The sequence below is a fragment of the Lissotriton vulgaris genome, chromosome 4_1, assembly GCF_964263255.1.
Source record: "Lissotriton vulgaris chromosome 4_1, aLisVul1.2, whole genome shotgun sequence".
Taxonomy (NCBI): Eukaryota; Metazoa; Chordata; class Amphibia; order Caudata; family Salamandridae; genus Lissotriton; species Lissotriton vulgaris.
Window position 1 is genome coordinate 365,368,338 of NC_141691.1, and position 25,512 is coordinate 365,393,849.

Sequence of the window (25,512 nt, forward strand, 5' to 3'; positions counted from 1 at the left end):
CACATGTTTCACTCATTAGAATGTTACATTCTTATGATGCGTGTCTGGCATGAAGATGTTCAGGTCTTCCTTTGAAGAATAAACCTACTTGAAAATATCACCAGATCTACCTTGTACATTTATCATAACAATATCATCACGTTTCTTTGTACATACACCCCAGAATTTTTGTGGAAAAACATGAGTGAGTGACAGGGGGATCTGACCCTGGTCCTGACGAAGGGGAATAGCGCCCCGAAACATGTTGACCCGCACAGGAGAGTAAGCCCATTAACTTGCTATATCTCTCCGAATCACTTTTTTAACAATACCAGCCAGTGTCTATTAAATAGTTTTTTCTACCACTAGGCCAGGTATTTTTTAGCTCCGGCTCACCTTCACACTCAACGGAAGCACACTGGACTCAGGAGACCCAGAACAACACTCTGCACCAGTGCACCCATTTTGAGTCACAGAGTCAGTATTGGTAACTTATTATAACATCATGTCATCATAAGTGACAACATGCAGACAGTTGTGCAGCAGCATGTAGACCCGGCCCTGAAAAGTAAGTGCCGGTGCTAAGCACCGGAAAACACCACCACATATCTGTGGTAGTAGATGACCTTATAAAATGTAAAACATATTGCTGTGGAAATATTTACCAATGTTGTAGCATTCCTCATTGTAGACATATGAACCCTGGAAGAGTGCGTAAATGACAATCTCAGTTGTATCGCCCATTCCCAGACTATGCCACCATGTATATCATCAAGAAGTTCAGATTGAATAGGCAAACGATACTGGATTCATCTCATTAGCTAGAGTTTTTTTTATGTCTTTAATATTCAGTTTACATTTTTTTCCCCAGAGATCAGCATAAAATTACAACCAGATTCAAGATACACCAATATGAGGTTTTGGAAGAAGCATAGAAAATGTTACATAACATAATTGCAAAGCATCCAACAAAGAAACATTTTTAGCAGAAGAAGACACTATATCTAACAAAAAACATTAATCTGGGTTCCCAAAGAGCACATTTGAGCTACACCACAGTAAATAAATCCACCTTCCAACTCAACTTATAAAACTGAATTATTACAACTTCTATGGATTCTTCCATCTTGCTAGGGTGGCCCATATACCCTGTCCTAACAATTTCAATTTTTTCCCCTTCCTCTTGTAAATAGCTCTTTCCATTGTGTATATTGAGAGTAAGCGCGCAAGCCATTGATGAAAAGTGGGGGCTGAAGGGTAAAGCCAGGCAGAAGCGATACTCATCCGTAATACAGCCATAAGTATGAATATAAATTGATAAGCCATATCGTTCCGTTCCCTACTGCATACTCCCAGCAAAACCAAGGTGGGGGTTAATGTAATTTTTAGCCCCAGTGACAGATCAAAAAATCTCGTAATGGATTCTAACAGACACTGAAGGCATGGGCAGGATGCAAACATATGCATGAGGTCTGCTGCCACGCACCACACCGCAGACAGGTAATCCCTGACAGCCCGCCCCACTGCCCTATTCTCGCTGGAGTATAATATAAAGCAAAGACAGTTTTGAAGTGTTGCGCTGGGAGCCCAGCGGAGCACAGAACCGTCTGAGCTAATTCTTTAGATTCTGCAAGCCCCTCTGGTGCGGCCCCCACACGTTCCACCCATTTATTCTTGTGCTTACCTAAATCATCCTGCTTTAATGTTGTCAGTTCTGCATACAGTAGCCGAATAGTGCCCTTGGTACTGCCCCTAATAATATCTATGATTTAATTGCTACTAAACCCACTAATCCCCCCCCAGCTTTTTACCAAAATAACTACGCAACTGTAAGTATTTAAAAAAGTTGCCCCTCTTCAACTCAAACTCCAACTGAATATCGCCAAACTGACGAAACCCATCATTCAATATCAGGTCCCCAGCCATCCGAACTCCCTTCATTGCCCAGACTGCCATGACCTCATCTGAAAAGATTACCGGGAGGGTAGGATTCTTATAAAGCAGGGTGTAGTGATCAAGTCCCCCCAAACTAATCTTTCTTTTCAATGCCCCCCCAAATCTTAAAGGCAGCTGCAAGAGTCTTAAATGTTGTCCTTTTGTAGTAGCTGGGCTCCGTAAATTTCCAAAAACAATTCTTGGCATGCTCCCCAAATAGCAGCTTATAAACATCGGGGAGCTCTGTTTCCCCTTCCAGATCCCGAGTGGATGAACCAGGCAATAAAACCATGTATTGGAGAGCAACAGCCCAATATTAACTTTGAAAATCGGGAACTGAAAATCCCCCTTTCTCCCGTGGTAAAGACATAAACCGGAGAGCCCACCTAGTTTTCCAGTGTGCCCAAATAAATCAATTAATTATACCTTCCAAAGTGGCAAACCAATGTTTTTGAAATCCCAGCAGAATTGCCCTAAATATGTAAAGAATTTTTGGCAAAAACATCATCTTCACCACATTACATCGACCAACAAGTGATAAGTGAAGATTATTTAGTCTATCAAAATCAGCTCTCGCCTTCCTCATAACTGGCTCGACGTTCTTGGCGACCAAGTTCTCTAAATCTGGCATGATCGTAATTCCTAAATCTACTGTTGAATCTGTAACAATCTTCAGTATTAGTGTTAGATCTGGGGGTCTCTAGTTGGCAATGGTATTTACCTTTGTCCAAATATGGACCCTTACTTCTAAGTCAGGATAAGGGGATTAAACTCCTTGATAAAACCTACCCATCTCCTTGGTAGCTTGGCACAAGCAGACAGGCTTATCTCAGAGGCAGTGTGTTAAGCATTTGTGAATATACACAGTAATACAGGGAAAATACTACAGATGGACACAACACAGGTTTTATAAAAATAAGTATTCTTTATATAGACTTAAACAAAAGACCACATACAACAAAAATCCACAATACTACACTTAAGATTACTTAAAAGATGATTAAAGTTGCTTAGTTCAAGTTGATGATGAATGCAACAAAGTTCTCAAAAAAGTACCTGGATTCGTAACGCAAAGTAAACAAAAGGGGAGATGCGTTGGTTCCGTGATCCGGGGGAGGTGATGTGTCGTGCCTCAATGCTTGCGCAGAGTAGGGGATGCATCGTAATCCTTACCGGTGCGGATGTGATGCGTAGATTCTTGGCCTGCGGGCCCGTTGCGGTGCGCAAGATGGCGCCTTGATGCGATCATCTGGTTGCGATGCGAAAAGATGGTGCCCTTGATGCGGCGATGGGATGATGATGTGATGATGCCCTGGCAGCCTTGCGACGACTCTGTACTTTGGAGACGCAACAGGCTCTACCACACGCTTCTCCGGTGATATGATGACGACTCTCACTATGACGTCACGCTTCTTCGGTGATACGACAGCAGGCAGCTTTGATGAACACACGCTTCTAGGGATATGCGACGAAGGCTCGCTTCTCTGGGGATGAGACGATTTCAGCTGCGGCGGCGACATACTTCTTCTCGATGCGTTGTACTTCCAGCTCCCAGTGGCACGCAAGTGTCTGGAGTCAGAATTCCCAGCAAGGAAATTCAGTAGGGAGCTGGAGGTGAAGTCTTTTGTCCCTGAGACTTCAGCAGGAGGCAAGCACAGTTCAAGCCCTTGGAGAATATTCTATAGATGAAAGACCTTACAAAGTTCCTTTTCCTTTTCCTTTTCCTTTCCCTTGGCAATGAAGCAACCACTGCAGGCCAACCCAGAAAACAGCACACTGGCAGAGGGGCAGTAAAACCCCTGCAGCTTCCTTGGTTCTTTTCCTTGGCAGAAAGGTTTCTTGTCCATTTCTTGGGATCAGGGTTCCAATATTTATACCCCAAAATCCTTTGTTTTCTGAATGCAGAGAGGCCTCTGCCTAGTACAAACCAATTCCTGAGCACTTTGTTTAAATGACTCTCTTCTTCTTTTCACTGTGCAGGGCAGAGACATCAGCCGCCCCACTGGAGGTGGAGCCAGCACAGGGGAGGGAAGATACATCTCTGGAGCTTTCGGTTGACATAATTCCTCCTCTCCTTTCACAGTGCAGGGCAGAGACATCAGACAAACCACAGGAGGTGGAACCTGCATTGTAGAGGGAAGGCCCAGCCCTATTCAGGTCCCAGGTGCAACTCCTCCCTCCCATCTAGATGCAGATCTCTCTATTCACCACCAGGCTGCCCCAGCCTGTCTCCTGGAATCCCCCAACCCTGTCACCCACAAAACCAGACAAGGAATACACAACCCAGCAGAGGCAGGCCTGGATAGTTTAGGCACAAAAATACCTACTTTCTAAAAGTTGTATTTTCAAACACAGAATATTAAAAATTTCTACCATGTTCCCTGGGTCAGTTAGATTATAAGAATGTACTAATCTAACTGCCCATTCTGGCCTATGGAGAACAGGTAGCGTTCAATAATGAAAAACAAAAATGGATGTAATTCACTACTAGGACATGCTACACACATCAGGGCATGTCCTACTGTATACTTACAGTGCAACCAGCCCTTGGGCCTACCATAGGTGTGTCTAACATGAAGCAAAGGGACAGTTTAGGGACTGGAAAGTGGGTGCACTCGACCAAGTCGACATGGCAGTGCTAGACTGCACACAGACCTTGCAATGGCAGGCCTGAGATACACTTTACAAGCTGCTTCTGTGGGTGGCACAACCAGTGCTGCAAGCCCACCAGCAGCATTTGATTTACAAGCCCTACGCACACATGGTGCACTGTACTAGGGGCTGACAGATAAATCAAATAACTCAATCATGGAGTCACTAATTAGTACATCAATTTAACATAGGGAGCACTTGCTCTGTGGCACTGATTAGCAGTGGCACAGTGCCCAAAGCGTAAAACCAGCAAAAACGTATCAAAACAGAGGAGGCAATCCGTCAAAATGGAAGGGAGACTCACACCAATGATGCCAGGTCTAACAATTAGCAAGCTGACTCTTTATAACTTGAGTTTTGGATCTATTCAGAGCATACCCTGAATATGTGCCAAAATCTTGTGCTATTAACTCCACCACCGTCATTGCCGAAGACAGATTGGAGGTAACGATGGCCACATCATCAGCGTAGGCTAAAACTTTAGACCAACACCCTGACAAACAATTGGGGAGATTCCGTTGCTGGCCACAAGTATCCGTAATAAAGGGTCCATATATATAGCAAATAGCAGGGGTGCGGATGGACACCCCTGCCGGGTCCCCCTCTGGATAATAAAAGGCAAAGTATGGCCACCGTTAAGCCATAGGCGAGCTGTGGGTGCTGAATAAAGTACCTAAATTGCTTTAATAGAACTATCCCTCAACTCAAACCATCTCATTGATTCCCATAGAAAATCCCAGGAGACCCTATCAAATGCTTTCTCAACATCTAATTACAAAGCGGCTATAGGGTCACCTGAGAGCTCTGTTGCTTCGAGGAATGTTGTCATTCACCGAACATGCTGCGTGGTCCCACGACCCATTATAAACTCATGTTGACAGGGGTGAATCGTTTTCTTTAAGCCTTGTGGCCATAGCTTTCAAAAAGATATTGACATCGCTATTCAATAATGTTATGGGGCGGTATGAACCAGGCTCCCTAGGTGGCTTATCTTTTTCAAGAAATCTGTAACATCTGCTCTGGCCCGAGACTCGGGTGCCAGCCCCTCTTTTTGAGCCAACATAATAACCTCAATCAAGTCAGATCCAATAGTATCTATGAATATTTTGTAGAACACTAACAGAATCTGGTCAAGGCTAGCCACCTTACAGATGGTAAATCTTGCAAGGTCCCCATTATTTCTTCATGGATCAGCACCCTCTCGAGTACTTCCCTATCAACAGGGCCGACCTTATGTATAGGTATACTACCTATATACTTGCGTATATCCAGCGACGCCGCTGATGATTCTTTATAGTATAAGTGTTGATAAAAAAGCCTAAACGTCTCTCAGATCCCAAGAGAGTCTGTTATAACCTTCTTATTAACATCATAAATTTCAGAGATCTCGCCTGCCGCCATTTTTTGTCTTACTCTTATGGCCAGAGTATGCCCCACCCGCTCGTTATATTCATAGCAATGCTCTTTTTTTTGCCAAATACATTTCTGCTGCTTTTGCAGCAATATGTTTACTAACCTCAGCCTTGTTTATAGCTAGCAGAAGTATTATTTCTTCAGTCGGCCCTCCCGTACTAATAGCAGTAGTGAAATGCTTCTTTAAGATTAGTTAGCTTATCTTTTATCGCCTCCTCCTGCTGTAACTCCTTCTTCTGGCGATAAAGACTATAGCTAGTGTTGCTTTTATGGTTATTGATTTTAACCGAATAAAGTACTTTCTGAATCTGAATCTGACTATAGCTAGTGGCTTCCCCTCTGACCACTGCATTAAAAGTGTCCCAAACTATTCCCGCATTTGTACTCCCACAATTAAAATCCCAACATTATTTTATCCACCCCTTCATGTGTAAGACACATTCTTGATCATATCAATTAATCAATCAATCAATCTATTTGTACAGCGCGCTATTTACCCGTGAGGATCTCAAGGCGCTGAGAGGGGGTGGGGGTGGAAGCTTCGCTACTGTTCGAAGAGCCAGGTCTTGAGGAGTCTTCTGAAGGCGAGTAGGTCTTCGGTCTGCCGTACGTGGGTAGGAAGGGTGTTCCAGGCCTTGGCGGCGAGGTAGGAGAAGGATCTGCCACCTGAGGTTGTTCGTTGGATTCGGGGGATGGCGGCGAGGGTGAGGCTGGCAGAGCGGAGCTGGCGGCGAGGGGTGTGGAAGCCGAGTCTGCTGTTCAGGTAGGCTGGTCCGGCGTTGTGGAGTGCTTTGTGTGCGTGGGTGAGGAGTTTGAAGGTGATCCTCTTGTCGACGGGGAGCCAGTGTAGGATTCTCAGGTGAGGGGTGATGTGGCTGTGTTGGGGGATTTTGATGATCAGTCGGGCGCAGGCATTTTGGAGGCACTGTAGTCGTCGTAGGTGTTTGGCTGGGATTCCGGCGTAGAGTGTGTTGCCATAGTCCAGCCTGCTGCTGATGAGAGCCTGTGTCACCATTCTTGTTTTGGTCGGGATCCACTTGTAGATCCTGCGGAGCATGCGGAGGGTGTTATAGCAGGAGGAGGAGACGGCGTTGACCTGTTTGGACATGGAGAGGGAGGAGTCGAGCATGAATCCAAGATTGCGTGCATGGTCGGTGGGTGTCGGTGCTGTCCCCAGAGTGGTTGGCCAGCAGGAATCATCCCAGGCTGAGGGGTTGCGTCCAAGGATGAGGACCTCCGTCTTGTCCGAGTTCAGTTTCAGACGGCTGCTCCTCATCCCATCGGCGATGGCCTTCATTCCGTTGTGGATGTTGGTTTTGGCAGTGCGTGGGTCCTTGGTGAGGGAGAGGATGAGCTGAGTGTCGTCAGCGTAGGAGATGATGTTGAGGTTGTGGTGGTGGGCCACTTGTGCGAGGGGGGCCATGTAGATGTTGAACAGCGTCGGGCTGAGGGAGGAGCCCTGTGGGATGTCGCAGATGATGTTGGTGGCTTTGGATCAGAAAGGTGGGAGGCGGACTCTCTGGGATCTGTCGGAGAGGAAGGATGTGGTCCAGTCGAGGGCCTTCTCTTGGATTCCGGCTTCTTGGAGGTGTGTTTTTAGAGTGCGCTGGCAGACCGTGTCGAAGGCGGCTGAGAGGTCCAGGAGGATGAGGGCAGATGTTGTGCCGTTGTCTAATTGGCGCCTGATGTCATCTGTGGCAGCGATGAGGGCTGTCTCGGTGCTGTGGTTTTGTCTGAAACCGGATTGGGACGGGTCCAGGATGTTGTTGTCTTTGAGGTGGCGGGACAGTTGCATTTGATGATTTTTTTGATGACCTTCGCCGGGAACGGGAGCAGGGAGATGGGCCGGAAGTTCTTGAGGTCCTTGGGGTCCACCTTGGGCTTTTTGAGGGGGGCGTTGATTTCGGCGTGCTTCCAGCTTTCCGGGATTGTCGCTGTTTCAAAGGAGATGTTGATGATCTTCCGTAGTTGGGGTGCGATGGCTGTGTCTGCCTTGTTTAATGTGGGTGTGGGCACGGGTCTGTTGGTGATCCTGAGTGGATGGAGTTCATGACCTTGCGTGTCTCGACGTCGCTGACATTGGACCAGGATGTCAGGCGGTTGGTGCTGCTGGTGTTCGGGAGAGGGGTGGAGTCTGGCCTGGTCAGAACGGTCGTGCTGTTGAAGCTTTCGTGGATGTCGGCGATTTTGCGGTGGAAGAAGATGGCCAGTGAGTCGCACAGTTCCTGTGAGGGCGGGATGTCGTTGGTGTTGGCGCTGGGGTAGGAGAGTTCTTTTCAAATGCGGAAGAGCTCTTTGCTGTCATGTGTGTTGTTATCCAGGTGATCTTTGAAGGAGGATCTCTTGACTGATCTGATGAGGTGGTGGTGTCTGCGGGTGGCGTCCTTGAGGGCTGTGTGGTAGTCCGGTGTGCGTTCATGGAGCCATTTCTTCTCCAGTGTCCGGTGTGCGCGCTTGGAGGCCAGGAGCTAGTCGGTGAACCAAGTGGCTCTCTTGCTGGTATGGTTGTTGGAGGGTTGTACAGCAACCTCAGTTCGAAAGTCCATCCCCGGATCTGATTGCCCCCCCCAGAAAAGCTAACTGTAAGAACCAATGGATTGTGGTCCGAAAGTATCCAAGGGAGCCTCTCGATCTGGGAGTTGGAAATAAACTGATGATATCTAATCGTAAAATAGCCTTATGCGGTGCAGAAAAGAAAGTACTACCTAAGTCTGTAAGTTTCATGTTTGGCCAAACGTTTGTTAAACCATTATTGATGGCTAAGTTTGTTTTATTTGCTTCCTGGTATGCCCCACTGAACCCCTAAACCCTTAATATTAAAATTCCCACAAATAATCATTGGTGTGGGCTACGCTGCTAAATTAGAATCTAAAGATTCTAGCATTTCCGAGTCATCACATGTAGATCCATTAAGAGAACATAGTGTACATTTATTGCCATTTAGCGAGCATTCAGCCAACACCCAGTGACCCCATTGGTCAGTGGACTTCTTTACAACCTTTACATCATTCCTGCGGGTAAGAATTGCCAGCCCCCTTGTGCGTGAACCCTGTGAGGTATGTGCCTTGAGTTTATATCCCAATTGTTCCAAAATGCGAGCTCTGCTACCTTATATATGTGTCTCTTAAACACAGAAAGTCTACACGTAAAGATTTGAGCCAGATTGCCACCAACTGGAATTATTGTTTGATCGATGCAAGATGGCTGCTGACTGACTTCAGGGAGAGCGGCGCTGACTATCCTCTCCCTTGTCTAAAGACCCTCATAATGTCTGGCTAATGTGAAGGATATGCTCTGGTGGACTCACTGCGAAGCTTTGCAAGTTGTGCAGGCTGCTGACGCTGCCGATGCTCGAGGGGCCAGGGGCTGGTCTCACGGCTGCTCTCACGGTGTTCCTCGCGGCATTCCTCAGCTTTTACAGATCAGTATGACCCTATGGCGGATTTCCATATTCCTCCAGTGCTGGTCACTTCAATTTCAGTCCAGGATGGCCCCGAAGACAAGTAAGCTGCTGAAAGATGCAGGCATTGCAAAGGATGCAGTAAAGGAGGTGAAAGGAGCTCTGAAGGATGGCACGCAGGATATGATTCCAGACGCCGGCCAGATTCTGCAAGGTGGCCCCCAAAAGAAGGGTGAGGATAACACTTTGAAATTGAAAGAGGTTGGTGTGGCAAGCAGTACTAGACTACGCTCCGCTGCCACTGCTGCCGGGGAAAGCTCAATGCAACAGCCTTCAGTTTTGGAGGTATTTGGTGCCAAAACTGCTACAGCAACAGTGCCCCTAAACATTGCTGGTTCCCCTGCTCTGGTACCTGCAGCGTCTGAAGGCGATGGTAATCAACTCATCTCAGCGGATGATCCGGCCCTTCAGTCTCAGGGCAGTGATTCTTCAATGGCCACCTAGGTGTATTCTGGGCTTGGTAGTTCTTTCCCTCAGCTTCAAACTCAGCCAACAGAAAATACAAACTCCGGTCTGGAGCTGAGTGGAGTGAGGCAGTTGGATGTAAGCTTAGTGGGTGGACCCCCTTCTGCTATACTTTCAAATGAGTTTTTGGAGGTGGCAGACTCTCTGGTCACGGCAGTACATAATTCACCAAATGATAGCACTAAGAAAATATTAAGGATCAGTCCACTGAAGATTTTATTAAATGGTATGGGGGATCTTCGGGGGGTAGTTGGCACTGCCTGAGATGGAAGTACAGCTGCCATACTTAGGTCACGTCTGACCTAGTTGCCTGTTAAGGGGGTAGGGTGGTAGGGGTGGGATGGTTGGGGGGACGGCTCTATAGTGAGGGGTGGTTTGGGATCAGCACAATTTGAGCTAGCACGATTTGGGAGGGTTAGGAAGGAGCTGAGTTTCCCGAGGCAAAGTGCTTGTATTTGGTTACCAAACGGTGTTCTAAGGAGGGTGATGAGTTACATTGAGAGATTTAATGAGGTCAGGAGGATCTGGGTTCGTTATAAGGAAAGGGGAAATGTTAAACCATGAGTTTACGGATTGTGACAGTTAATATCTTTGGATTAAACTATCTAAATAAGAAACATAAGGTGGCAATCTGGCTCAAATCTTCATCAGCTAGAGTCTGATCATCAGCCATACAACAGAAATCCCACATCGATGAAACCAATTGTCATAATCATGGCAGTTCTTAATTTTGTGGTCACAGGATCCTTCCAATACATGTGGCCATATCTGGTGGAATGCTCCAGCCAACTTTCAGTGGTGTACAATAAGATGTTCTACTATGATGAGACACATAAACAGCTTCATCCAGTTTCCACAGCAGCATGTTTAGCCAATTTGAAAGGGGACTTTTATGCTTTGGCTCACCTACCTCATGTTGGAGCAAATGATGCCACACATATTGCCTGTTCCAGCACACACCAGAGAACAGGTCTATTGGAATTGGAAACACTCCTATTATCAACGTCCAAGTGGTCTACCTTGCAGATTTTTACATCACAAATGTCTGTGCGCATTTCCCCAGCTCTGCGATTGATTTCTTCATACTACATATTAGCACCATACACACGTTGGACCTGAGAGGGCCTGTCTTGTTGGTCTGTATAAACATTCATACTATTGCTTGGGCAATATCTACTTGAAGCATCTGTAAATATGTTTGTTCAGCAAATTTCTGACACATTGACCACTGTGTTCAATTACCTTGTTTATCTCTGTTTGTTTTATGAAACTGTGACTACCAAAAGTTGACTTTGTCATGTGTCCATTATATCATGTTTGATTGGTGATTTTTGTGTTTTTATCTGTTTTAGGATTCTTGAGTTGGGCATTTTTTATAGTTGTGACAATTGCAGGTATATGGGGCTGTTATGAGGTAGAAAGGGAACATGGGTTGAACCTGTGAAAGACCGACAAAGAATTTGGTTGTACAAATCTTGTACCAAGCCATCTTGCAATATGATTGAATGAAAGATTTGAAGGTGACAGTGGACTTGATCTCTGCTGTGTGTAGGCACTAAGGCAAAATGTGTGCCATCATTGGCTGATTACCCATCATCATCTCCCTTCATATGGTCTAACTCCTCATTGTGTGTAATGAGGATGAAGCTGTTGAGGTGTGTCATCTTTGTGTAACAGGCTTCTAGTAGCACACCACTGAAAGTTGTTTGTATTTATTCCACAGTATACTGCTACAGTGTATTGGACGGATCCCCAGGCCATATAATGGAGCACCAACATGATCATCACTAATGGTGTTATTGATGTAGGATTCCTATTGGGAGCCAGAAAATCAGGATGACATATGTGAAGGAGACTTTGCCTATGGAATATTTTCCATTTTTATGGTTATCCCTTCTTCCATGGTGATATGGTCTGAAAATTGCATGCAACATTGGGACTGTTGTCCTCCTACTCTCCCTGGGTTGATATGTTGTAATGTTGTTGGGACAGTATGAAAAACACATCTTTGCTGCCATATAATAAAGGTAACAGTTGTTTATTTGTGGTTTGTTTCTGTCATGTATGGCAAATGTTAGTAACATTGCCTATATGGAATTGAAAAACAGTTTAATGGTTGACATTTTAAAATGTATGATGGATGGAAAAGTGATGGAAAATGAGGAAAGGAATACAACAGCATTGTTTGAGTTTGTGATTATTTCTAAATTTTAAACATGACCAAATCAATTGGTCATGGCTGATGACACTATCAATGTAGAACCACATTTGTGAAGGTAAATACATCCAGATATAGTCCACAGAGTGAATGGTATGCACACACTGGAGGAAATTAGGTTTGCCGCTGGTGATCTTAGGATTCTGTCCTGCTGACTTCCTGGATGGACATCCACTCCAGTTGTGGGGTGGGATGCCCATTAGGAGGGACTGGAATGGGTGCAGTTAGTTCCACCTGTGGAGGATCTCCCTTTCTGTGGATGCCACAGATGTACTCAACATCAGATGGTGTTGGGTCACAGAAAGGAGAAGATGATGCTAGAAAAGCCCTGCACACCTGGGTAAAGATTTGTGCAGCGACGCAGTCAAGAAGCCCATATTTGAGATCAGTTTTTCCAGCTCAACAGAGTGCTCACTTTGCTGCTGCCTGAGCTCCTGAGCTTGACTGGCTCCCAAGAGTCTGTCAATGGTGACACTTATCACAGTGGACTCACTAAGCTGGCCCACAGATCCCCCACATCAGTCCTACACCCCGCTAGCCAGTGCCCCTGACCTTGTGAGCCCCATACCACTGGTTCCTGCCTGGACTTAAGGTTATGTCTGCTCATTAGCATGCAGGACGGAGGTCACAAGATCTGAATGATGGTGTTTGGGCCACGGGAAGTGGATGCATCCATGGGCTGTGGTGTTGTCACAGCTGGGGTGGGAGGTGTAGGTGTGGCCAGAGTGAGTCTCACTGGAGCAATCCGTCTAGGCAATCCAGATTTGCCATCCAGCTCCTCTTCATCCAGACTTTCATGTAGGCAGACCTCCCTCAAGGCTTGATCCTGAGGTTAAGTGGGGGAATCTTTGACTGTGGCTGGGGGCCCACATGATCTGGCTGTTGGACCTATGAGGAATACAAAACAGAATATTTTTCAAGTCTGCATTACATATTTGGGGCCCGATGTAGGTACCAAATACCGGTCGGAAACGGCCGATTTCGGCCGTTTCCGACCGGTATTTGGCCTACTGAGATGTAGGGGACCTTTTTTTGTCCGATTCGGTATTTTACCAATTCGGTAAAATTACCGAATCGGAAAAATACCGAATCAGTAAGTTTACCGATTTTTAAAATTTGGGATGTAGGTGGGACTACTTTCAGTCCCACAGGCCCTTCAGATTCGGTATTTTAACACCCAATTCAATTGGGTGTTAAAATACCGAATCCAGGTGTGCATGCACATGTGTGCATGCACACCTATGCCATGTGACAGACAGACATGCCCTTGGGGCATGTCTGTGTGCCACATGGCTCACATGCCTTTTTTTGGGGTGCTGGAGGGTGTCAAAGTGACACCCCCTGCACCCTTGCAGAAATCGGTAATTACCAAATTGGTAAATACCGATTCGGTAATGCCCATTGATTCCTATGGGCTTCAATGCCCATAGGAATCAATGGGCATTACCGATTCGGTATTTACAGAATCGGTAAATACCGATTCCTTCCGATTCGGTAATTTTTAAAATAATATTACCTACATCTGCCCTTCTCTTTTTTACCACTTCTTAAATACCGATTCGGTATGAATCGGTATTTATGAAGTGGTAAAAAAGATTTACCTACATCGGGCCCTAAATGAGATAATAGCTAAAGAAGGAGCAAACTAAAAGGAAGCAGACAGGAATGTAATGAATATGCCTTTCAGTATTATTGTGATACATAACGGAAACAGTATCAATTACACACAACACATAATTTTTAAGAGCTGGTAAGAACATGTTCTGTAATGAAAATACAGAAATTAGTGAGGTTACATGAAATATACCAAATATTGAACACAATGCATCAAAGAAGGGAAATGTGAAATCACCCATTTCAAGTACCAGTAGCCTAGATATCTGGCAATGACACCACTTACAAGGATGTTTAGCATGGGTCTTCATATTAACATTGCAGATTCTAAATGTACATAATACCACTTGATTTGAGCCTACAGAATTACAAACCTTATTGTTTTTGCACAACACACTTTGATTTGTTAAACATATGACATCACTTAGATTCCATAACAACAAAAGTATTACATACAAAATATAGGCCAAATACATTGGTAAAAGGAACATCAAATATGAATTGATGCATATGTGATACATTAACATGTTGATATATTAGAGTAAACAGAGAATGAGCAAAATGAGTTTGGCATATTCGTTTCACAAACCTGAAAAAAGGCATCATGGTAGTTGTAGTTATTTTAATGATACATTAGCAACACTTGCTAACTTGTTAAATGACTATACCCAGTGAACATATGCAGTAAAAGAAGTATAGACATTTAGATGAGTATAGACATACTTAACATTTGTGATTTAGTGTCCATTCACTTAACATGCACCATTCCATCATATACTTGTATCCTTACATACAACAAAAACACATTGTAACAGACCAGAGAAACATTTAGACAGATATATCTAGGTTTCTATGTTTGAAAAAGGTGGGCAACACATTGACAACAGTTTTAAATTAAAAGTATCAATGACGTTTAGGTTTAGTGACATTCCAAAGTTTAAGAAACCGAGGGGCATATGTATCAAATAAAAGGTTTTGCGATTTCCAAATAGCGATTTCTAGAGAATCGCTATTTTAAAAAAATCAGAAAATGAAAATTAATCAAAAAATCGCAAATATTTTGAGAATCCCTCATATTTCTTAATTGCGACTCGCAAATTGCGAGTCACAATCAAGGAATCCCTTTCCATTAATTCCTATGGGCCAAGAGGCCCATAGGAATGAATGGAAACTGTGTGCGCAAATTGCGAGTACCCAATGGGTACATGCAAATTGCGCACGCAATTTCAACGGTGCAAGAGTTACAAAAGTTGCACCCCTGAAATGTGCATGTGTGCACATGTGGCGCACATACATGCCACATAGCACTTTGAAAAGAGCAAAAAGGTGTTTTTTAAAAAAAAATCGCAAATTACTACCCTGTAAGTTGGTGGTAATTTGCTATTTGTTATGCCAAATTCGCACAACTTAGGTGCTTTCTACATCGCATTTAAGGAATCGCAATTTGCAATTCCTTAAATGCAATCGCAAAATTGGTAATTGCAAATTTTGCGACACTCTAATTTGCGATGCCCTTTCTGGATGATACTTCCCTAAAGATCTTTCCTTTTCGCAAATGGGCCGATTCTGAGAAAAGGGCTTGATACATATGCCCTATCTCCACTCCACTAGGGATACCTATCAAGACTTGACTATGTAGGTTCTGCAAGAACGCCTCCTCAAAGGGCATAAGATGAAAGGAGATGTAAGGAGTGCCCAGGAGACCCACAAACTATCTGCTGGCCCTCTATGCGACGCATGGAGGCCTGGTAACGCACCCTTCCCTGCAGGTCGTTACACCTCTTCCTCATTTCCTCATGTGTGCACAGGTTGTTTGCTACAGCATTCACTTTGTCAACTATTATGGACTGCATTAGCCTTTCTTGAGACATGAGGGTATTTTAAACTTCGGCTTCAAACAACTGTGGCTCAACTCCTAGGAATTCATCCACCATGACTGACAATTTTTCCTCAGTGAAACAGGGATCTTTGGTGCCTGGTTTTGTGCAAACAATCATGAGGAACTTAACTAATAAAACACAAGGAATTAAATGTGAAGAAATTGAAGGGACTGGAAACAGGAAAAATGTACAAATTCACCTCACATCTAACTGCCAGAGGGTCTGGACAAACGGTTGTGCTGCAGTGGAATGTCAAAGGATAATGGTCTGAAATGGAATTCATTTTATGGATTTTGGAGCTTGCTGCTACAGAATCACTCCTTCTGGGAACTGCCACTGGTAGAGCGGCAGCACAGCTGTGGCATCTAAATATGTTTGGGGAGCCCGTTGGCCTGGCAGTGACAGAGTACCAATTGCTAACATAGGAGGCTGCTGCATTCCACATATAAAATATAAACTGGATAAGGCACATTGCATTCTTTAAAACATAGTGATGCAAACAGTTGGGACAACTATGTCATGAGTGCCATGTGTTCAAGCATTACCCATGCTGGTGTAGTTCTACTGCTTAGATCTAGAAGACAATATGAGATTATGGGTTAGGTAATAAGAGTCAATGCTTGTGGGTCCAAGGCAGTGGTTCCCAAACTTTTTGAGACCATAACCCAGTTTTTGAAAGACAATCATTCATGACCACCTACCTTTAAGGGACATTAAAAGAGGCAATTTTCTTTTAATGTAACTGAAACATTGTCCGGTAGCGTATTGTAATTTATGGACAGCACAGTTTCCATGCAAACGGCCGCCAACATTACACAGATCTACAGTTTTAGTGATAAAACATAGAGCACACAAAAGAGTATTGTGCAGTATTTACTAATCTGTAGGATCTGCGTGTTTGTTTGGACAACATAAACTTTAGGCGAGGTGCCTAGATTAACTCCAGGCACCCCACAGGATATATTTGCAAAGAGACTAGCATAGCTCTCAGTGCCACCATAAGCCTCCCTAACCTAATGGAGCAAAGGGTTTCAGGCAACCACTGAACATGACAAACCAGACACCTGAGGGATCATGGAAACAGATCAGATCCTCTCGCTCAGTCACTCGTGCTTGCTTGTACTTAGAGAAATATACAGAGTATTCACAGTGGGACATTTTCAATAGATTTATTGAACCAATGTTATTTTTTTTTAGAATACATTAGCTGCGATAATCAGTAGACAGAAGCAGATGAAAGTGATTTCAAGCGCCAAAAGATTAAATAGTAGAAACAGTTCTACCATTGTTCTAAAAATGTGCCTATATGCAGGCATATGATACAAGACAGTAATCAGGTGTACTCTTACTATACACACCCTACTCTGAGTGTACCCAGAGTTTGTGTATGTGTGAAGCCAAGACTCCCCCCAAGGGATGAGCCAACCCTTTTACCTGGAAGGATAGAATGTAGGAGCCAAACTTGGTCACAAACTGGACACCCCCTCACGAAGATATCAGACCACTGTGTGGTGAAGTCTCAGCATGCAGGGACCCTCAGTGTCAGCTGAACTGCATCCTCTTCTAATTTTTGGGAATGCCCTGTTTTTTTTGACAGAAAGCAGCCTTGCAATGTGCGTATAGATTAGTGCTGTCATGGATATGTAGATAGCCCTGTCTCCCCATGGATGAAGATGGAACGACATATGTACACAGTAAGTAGAAGAGCCTTGTGAATGGTGTTTGAGGCATCATGATAAGATTGTGCAAAGCTAGATGTGTAAACAAAGTAGAAACTATTCCAACATTGTTGAGCACTCAAATATGTGCAAAAGGTCAGAGCAGAAATGTTATTGTGAAAAGTAGGACAATGTAAGAAATGAGCCACTCACTACATGGGCCTTACCTGGGTACATAACTCCCACACCCCATACTAAGGAACAATATATAAAAGCCAGCAGCTCATAATGAAATTAAAACTAAAAAGTTCTAAAACTGCCTTTAAAATCATCTAAAAGCAAGCTTCCCTTTAAAATTCTTCATAAAAATCTTTAAGGGGCATTATACTGCCAAGAACTCAGAACTCATGGTGCCTAAAAAAATAATAAGAATAAAAACTGTTCTGATTCTTTTTGTTGCGAATCAGGCCAAATGGTTCGCACCAAACAGAAAAGCCAATTGTGTATGTGTTCCCAGTGGTGGATGCAACAATGCTATTGCTTGCGAATGCTAACGTTGTTCCTAGAGGCGCACCTATAAGCATGTTAATGGAGCAAACATGATTCCATCCAGTTCCAGTGAAGGACACAAACAAGTGCTCACCTAGCTCTCAAAGATGAGCTGTGATGAAGCAGTGTACTATGTTCTCCCAGCATTGAACCACAAATAGTGCTGTCTCCATTCCAGCTTGAACTGGGATAGCCATTATGTGATTCCTGCCACAAGTAGCAGGACAAGCAAGAGACCACCAAAAATGCTTCCCAACACAGAGTGTATGAAAAATGTATAACTCCAAAGATCATCTAAAAGGTGCTAAACAGTCCAGAGTCAATACATTTAAAAACAATGCACTATTGACTTTGTATCAGACATAATTAAGATATGATGGACTAGCTACCCAAAATGCAATGGGAAGTTAGTGCGTAATAGTGTCTGTATCTCACACAAGAATCTTGCAACATGGAGATTAATCGTCTCTCTGGTTACAGTTAAGGCAACATCTTTTTGTAAAAGCATGGCTTTCTGTCAAAAACAGAATCAAATCCTATGTTGGAGGCACAACTTCCCAACACTATATTTTGGATCAGGCCTATTGATCCTAAATGCTTCGGTGTTGCCCAGTAATCTAGATTGACACCCATTTGTGTCCACAGTGCAAACCAACAGTCCCTTCCAATTGGGGTCTGATGAATTAAAAGAACCATTATGTATCATGGTATCTAGTGCATCCTCACTGAAGTGTGTTAAATGCTGTCAGTTCTCAAAGCCTGAAAATGCGGGAATGCAAGGTGTGTTCAAATTTCAAGACAGGAAGTTTGCTGCACTGTTTTATTCAGGAAAATGGTCTGTTGAGGTATTAGGCATGCTCTGAAAACACCTTGTTTCCCTGAACCTGCCAATCATTTGTCCTCCAGACAGATTTCTTTGTCTATGGTGTCTTTCCAAAAGTCAAAACCCTGTACAGACAGTTGGGAAATACGAAAGCAGAATATATCAGCTTGGTGCTCGTACGTATATTTTCCTTTGCAGGTGTAGGTGCAAGCCTATAGTAGTAAGAGGCTGGGTCTGATGTATCAAATCCAGAAAAATATGCGAACAATGGTATCTCAGGTTCAGTTGAATCTGATGAGAAGTTGTCATAATGCAGGAAGTAGCCAGACGCCGTCTGGTCTATGTTTGGCAGTCTGCAGGTTTTGTAGAACAGGAATATGACTCGATTTGTGGCATATTCACGTAGATGTTGTCAATTATTTTAATTGAAATTTGAGTTTCTGTACCTGTTGGCTGTACATTTGTTGTTTTAACAGGAAGGATTAATACTTCACTGTTGTTTACAACTTCCCTTTTGATAAGGGAACCTTCCATAGTTATTAGTGCTTCAATCTGAACTTCATGAACGGTACCGAGAGGAGTGCAGCAGCTACCCAGGACCCCACACCGCCTACTGTTGATAATCAGCAACATAGTGTGCTTTGATCAGATCACTAGAAGCAAACCTTTTTTTCTCTGTGACCGGCAAGGGGCGGAAGAAGTACAGTGCTGGTACCTTCAACAGCCAGGACAGGTACAGACGCCCTGTAAGATGGCCCAAAATCTATATTGCCCACATATTTTTTTCTGACCAGGTCTAACATCTTCAGAAACCAGGAAGTTCTTCCGGGTATGACCCTCACTTATCCAGTGATGGTGCTTTGAGCGCCCCAGGATTTATTAAGTTCCTGTAAGACAACCAAACATTCATTAATGCCAAATGGTGTTTCTGACACCACTGTTCTGGTATGATTGAGGTCTGGTACCCGCATTCTCACACCAAAGAGGACTTTGTATAGAGTATGACCCCCTAGGGTATTTCTTGGCATGTTATTGAGAGCCCTCTGGACTCAACAGAGGTGATTAACCCACCTGCCACCCAAACCTCTTAAGGACTACTTTAAGTCATGTTTTTTCCTCTGAACTACCGAATTTCCCTCTGGATGGTTGGGGGAGGAGTACCCAAAGGCTAGACCCAAACTTCCTATGGCTTCTTTGTAAGCCTGAGAGCTAAATACCAGACCCTGGGCGGAATGTAGTATGCCAATTGCATATGTCGCCATGAAGACTCACAAATACTTTATAACAGTTTGAGCTGCAACCAAAACCAACAGGAATCTGGAGCATGAATCCACTGCCATCAAGATTAACTTGTAAGCACCATCTGAGGGTAAAGGGCCGCAGTTATCCAAATAAACAACCAGAAGGTTGTCTGCAATAAATAAAGGAGTCTGTGGAGGACATGTTATGGTGAAACCCTTCATCTTCTGACAGATATCACATTTAACAACAAAGTCCTTGGTCTGTTTTGTTAGACCTGGCCACCAATAGTGTTGCTTCAGTAATGAAACTGTAGCAGAAACCCCTGTGCATGCTGAACCCAGCCCTCATGTGCGGCTAGAATTAAACTCAATCTGCAATCAGTGTTTTGTAATACTCTATCCCCCACTCCTGGAACCTGACCATACAGAATGTTTTGTGCATTTAAATTGTAGTAGTACTTGAGTGGAAAGCCTTTTGGAAGGTGGGTGTTGTTGCAGGCTGCATTGACAGCCACCATGATGTCTCTGTATATTCTCGTACTTGAACAAGTGATTGCAGCAATGGCAGAAGTTACGACTGTTTCCTTAGCACATTCATCAGCCATGGAATTTCCTTCAACATGAATACCAACATGTTGATAACTCAATATGTGAATAATATTAGCTCATGGCAAGCATTCTTTCAACGTTTCTACTTGTTCCTAAAGCAGCTTGTACTTGATTGCGCAACCCTCCTTGGAATCTCTACATCCGTGTTTGCCCCAGTAATTAAGATATTCATGATAGAACTGGATAAAGTAATATGAACCACACACTATAAGTGTAGATAATTCATGATCTGTACATTGTAGTGCCATAATTAGTGCTTTGAGCTCTGCCAGCTGCGCTGTAAAGTCCCCTAGGGACTGGGTGTGGATTTTTTCAGGGCAGGACTTTCTGTCATGCATCCGCTTCTTTAGGATTACTCATGCCATGGAATATTGGTGTCATGTCTCTACGGCAGACTGAGCAGATCTATCGGGATAGATGATGTATTCATATTGTTCTAGAGGCATTGTTTCATTTGGCAGAGGATATTCTTGTTTATACTGCAGGAATGCTCCAGTTTATAGCGTAGAATCAAATCTGTAATCTACAGTTGCTGAAGTGAGGGAGTTAGCCCATGGAATCCATTGTGGTTATCATGCTTTGGCATTCAGAAGGCTTGTTTTAGTAATGACCTCTAAGGTCATACTTGAGTAATAAACAATTATCCCCTTACTCTGAGCTAGTGCTCTCTCTCTACAGCAGTCTGTACCACTGAGAGAATGTTTTCAGTGGGTGCAAAACACATCTCAGTGTTCATGTATCAATATGATTTGTATGCAATAGGTACCGTATCACTTTTATTGAAAGTGATATGGGTCTACCCAGTGGGTCCAGCGACTATGCGGATCACCACGTTAGTTATGTTTACACGTGTGTGCAAATGTTTAAAAACTATCATATCAGCTTGTACGGAACGTAGAATATTTTTGTGTTCCTCTGTCCAGTGGTTGATCGAAAAATCAGGTCTAACTAAAACAGTTTTACTTGTTCAGCGTAATGAAAAATGTATATTGTGCCGAATTTCAGGAATCCTAAAATGGATTGTAGTAGTTTCAGAGTCTTTGGAGATTGGAGCTGTGAGCATGTTTCTAAAAAAATATGCTGCCAGGCTTTTAACCCCTTCGCTGCAGGGGGTAATTCCCCCGCTGTGCTGGGGGGCGGGGGGACACGCACAGCACACCCATGCTCATGACGAGCTCAACTTGTCATGAGGCACGACGCTCCGGTGCTCATGACGAGCTGAGCTCGTCACAGCTGCACTCGTTCCTGTGAAACGCTCAGCACAGCAGGGGAATCATCCCCGCGTGTGAGCGTTCCATGGTTCATGACGAGCTGAGCTCGTTATGAGCACCGGAGCACCTGCCTCATGACGAGCTCAGCTCGTCACGAGTATGGAAGGTGTTAACTTCACTTGACAACATGGATACCAGAAATAGCACATTGAGGTGGGAAATTTTTAATTTTTGAAATTAAATTTGCAGCCCAAGTGAACAAACCCAAGTATTTTGTAGTTCACTCTTGCCAAATGTTCCAATAACACATCATCTGTCAGAAAGATATCGTCTGCATAGAACAACACCTCCTCATCTTTTACTCTGGCTGAAGGCAGACCTGGGCTATTCTTATACCCCAGAGGCAAATGGCAAAATTGTCATTATTAACTGTGCATTGAAAATGCTGTCAAATATCTGCTTTCAGCCGCTATATTCTGACCAAAAAAATCCAATTGAGATATCTAGTGTTGTTTTGTATTTCTTCTGCACAATGCTTTTCATTTGTGGGGCACTGTGCTCATTTTCTACTGCAAATGTGCGTGTGGAAGTGTTCAAGTGCCTGTAGTTTAAAACTAGGCAATATGAATGGTCTTGTTTCATTACAAGAAACAAGGGATTATTCATGGACGAGGTATATTTTCGATTACACCCTGGTAATCAAGTTGTTCTAGGATCTTCCTAACTTCCTAACTTGTATTTTAGCTTCATATTTTATTGGGTACTGTCTCTGGGGTTGGGGGACTGATTTTCATGGGATTCCGTGATGAGGTTACTCATCATACCACCCAATATGATTCGAGGATAGTGCAGGAGCTAGCGCTAACCCACTCCTGCGCACATGAATGTTTAACTGATTCTGGAATGAGGTCAGAGCAAGCAGGTAAAATTGTTTATAAAAAAATAAATCTTGATTTTCTTAATACAAACAACTACAAGCCGCAGCAATGCATCCTATCAATTCGCTCAGTAAAACATCAATGTACTACTAGATGAACATCATGATACACAGGTAACATAACTATATCATCCGGAAGCTCCTAGGTATTGGCAATGTTGATAGGCATACAAGTACCCTGAGGTAAAAGCCACCTTAATGTATGTGAAACACAATTTAAACAGTCGGACTGACATGTACAAAACTGTTGGAGGCTCCAGTGCCACCCCGGTCATGGGTCTCATCATCAGCAGTCATAGCAGTTTGCAGGTGAGTAGTGTACAACTCCCAAAAGTTCTTTGTTCTTTTACGTGGAGGAAGTAGCTCACTATAAAGTTCAGGCCGCAAGCTACAGTATGTCATGTCCTCTTTCCACCTCAAGATTGTTGGTAAAGGTCCCCTAAACTAATTAATTGCAACCCTGTGTTTAGCCATCAGCAGTCCCATGTCTATCAAGCGCCTCAGCCCTTTGGGTAGGGGTTTGGAGTATCCTAGCAATGCTAGCGCTGGGTCAGGCTCAAGAATTGGCTTTGTTATATGACTCAATTCCTTAAACACCACCACCCAGAATGTTGAAATGCCTCGGCATTCCCAAGCCAAATGGAGAAAGTCAGCCACCTGCACCCTACAGCAGTCACATGCGCCACTATCCCATAACCCATATCTGTGCAATCTCTCAAGGGTGTAGTATACTCTGTTTAGGTATTTACAATGCACCAGCCGGTGTCGGCCGTTGAGAGAAATACATTTCGTGCTTGTGCAGCAATAGGTCCACATGTCATAAATTATTGCTAAATCACGCTGCCATGCCAAACAAGCCTTCGTATACTGGTGCACTCTGTATTTCATAGATATGCTATATAGTCTGGCAACCAAATGTTTAAGGGATGCAGCACCTATAATGCATGTAAAGGCTAACGCCTCTGGGGGCTCAAGATATTCATCCCCTAGCAATTCTCTAAGTGCCAACTGGGTTCTATGAAATTGGAATCTGGTCAAGACGGTGGGATTGTGGTCAACATTACTAAAGTCCTCCCATACCTTGCAGACCCCTCCTGTAAACAAATCCCCAACAGTGTGGACTCCCAACATGCCTAGTGCTTTTGTGACTCCCTTTTTTTTTACAAGGGGATATCCAGGTGCACAAGTCCAGAGGACCTTTCTGCGAATACAATATAGCTCCTGCCTGCAACTGTAGAAGCTGATGCCAGACATTTGCGGTGGAGTTAGTTGAGTCCAGGATACAAGCCCTAAGGTCAACATTCTGGACCAGCATTGCAGGCAGTTATATATTGTAACAATGATCCTTAGAGAAACACATGTATAACAAGAAATTAAATATAGACCAAAATGGGCGCTATATTCCACAGTGTTCAGCCGGACACAGAATTTAATCAAATAATTGAATTTTCAATATTAGCAAAAGCAACAATAGAGCAGGACGCAGTCCTGCATCCAATACAGAAAACAAAGGACAGGTACAAATGAACAGTAAAGATTTCAGGCAAGAAGCTACGGAAGCCTATGGAATAGTTCCATGCATTTAATCATTGTGTGATATTAGTATGGTTACTATTATGGATAGCTTTTTTAATTTCCCAAACCAAATCTAGGTTTCCGTTGCTTCTTGCCTGAAATCTTTACTGTTTGTTTGTACCTGTCTTTTGTTTTCTCTAAGGACAATTGTTACAATATATAATTGACACCCAGGGTCCTTAAGTACTCATTGGGTTTGAATAGCATTGCAGGCAGTGGCAGTGGTGCAGCCACCTCTGTTTCTATCCTTAGAATATCATGTATCCAGTAGTGGTCATGTGAACATTTTGCAGTTCTATAATACAGTTTAAAATTCGGGGCTTCCAGCCCACCTATAGAATAAGGCAAAACTAGAATTTGACACGTAATCCGCAGCTGCTTGCCTGCCCACACCAGCCGGATCATCAGCATTGTAAGGCGGTGAACAAAAGGCATCTGGGAGCACCATGGGGATATTCGTAAATAAGAATAGCAATCTCGGTAACACCACCATTTTCATGATAGATATTCTACCCAACACCGACAGGGGTAGCTTAATCCATCTCTCCACATCATCCTCTAACTTACTAAAGGTTGTCCCGTAATTTTCCCGGAAAACTGTCTAGGAGTCCGTGTGGATCGCAGGCAGGTAAAATTACTGTTTCTCTCAGTGGCCATTCCATTATGAACTCAGGTGGCCAATTCTTTCAGCCGAAAGAATATCATTACCATATGTCAAGTTTTCCCGGAAGGGAGCCTTGATGTTCCTGGGTATGTCCACCTCCATTTGGAGTATTAGTTTGTATAAACAATGAGGGACGCTTACCCTTGTTTCAGGTGTTTCCATCGTGATATGCTCATTCAGCGTTACTACCACAAAAAAACCCATCAGGTTCCAACGAGCTATTGTGACTTCTGCCATACTGCCCTGCATGTCACTGCCCACTCCCGGTTCAGAAGCAGAGTCCTCAGTAGCCTGGGCATGTTCAATTTTATTTCCAGCCATCTTCTTCTTTTTGAATTAAGGTTCAGGAGTGTTTGGTTTGTTCTCTCTTTCAAAGATGTAGTCTGAAGTGCGCTGTGTTTCCCTTTTTGTCTTCATGCGCTCTTCTGATCTGTGCTCTGACCATTCACCTCTCTTCGAACATGTATCGGATGACACCTGAAAGGACCGAGAGGAATGTGTATCAGTATCCTGATACCTGTCAGGCTTTCTAATGTTAATACAGCTTCTTAAATTACATTTCTTGTCAGTGTTTTCCTGTTGAGGAAACCCACACCGTGCTTGTGTCTTCTTTTGTTCATTTTTATTTT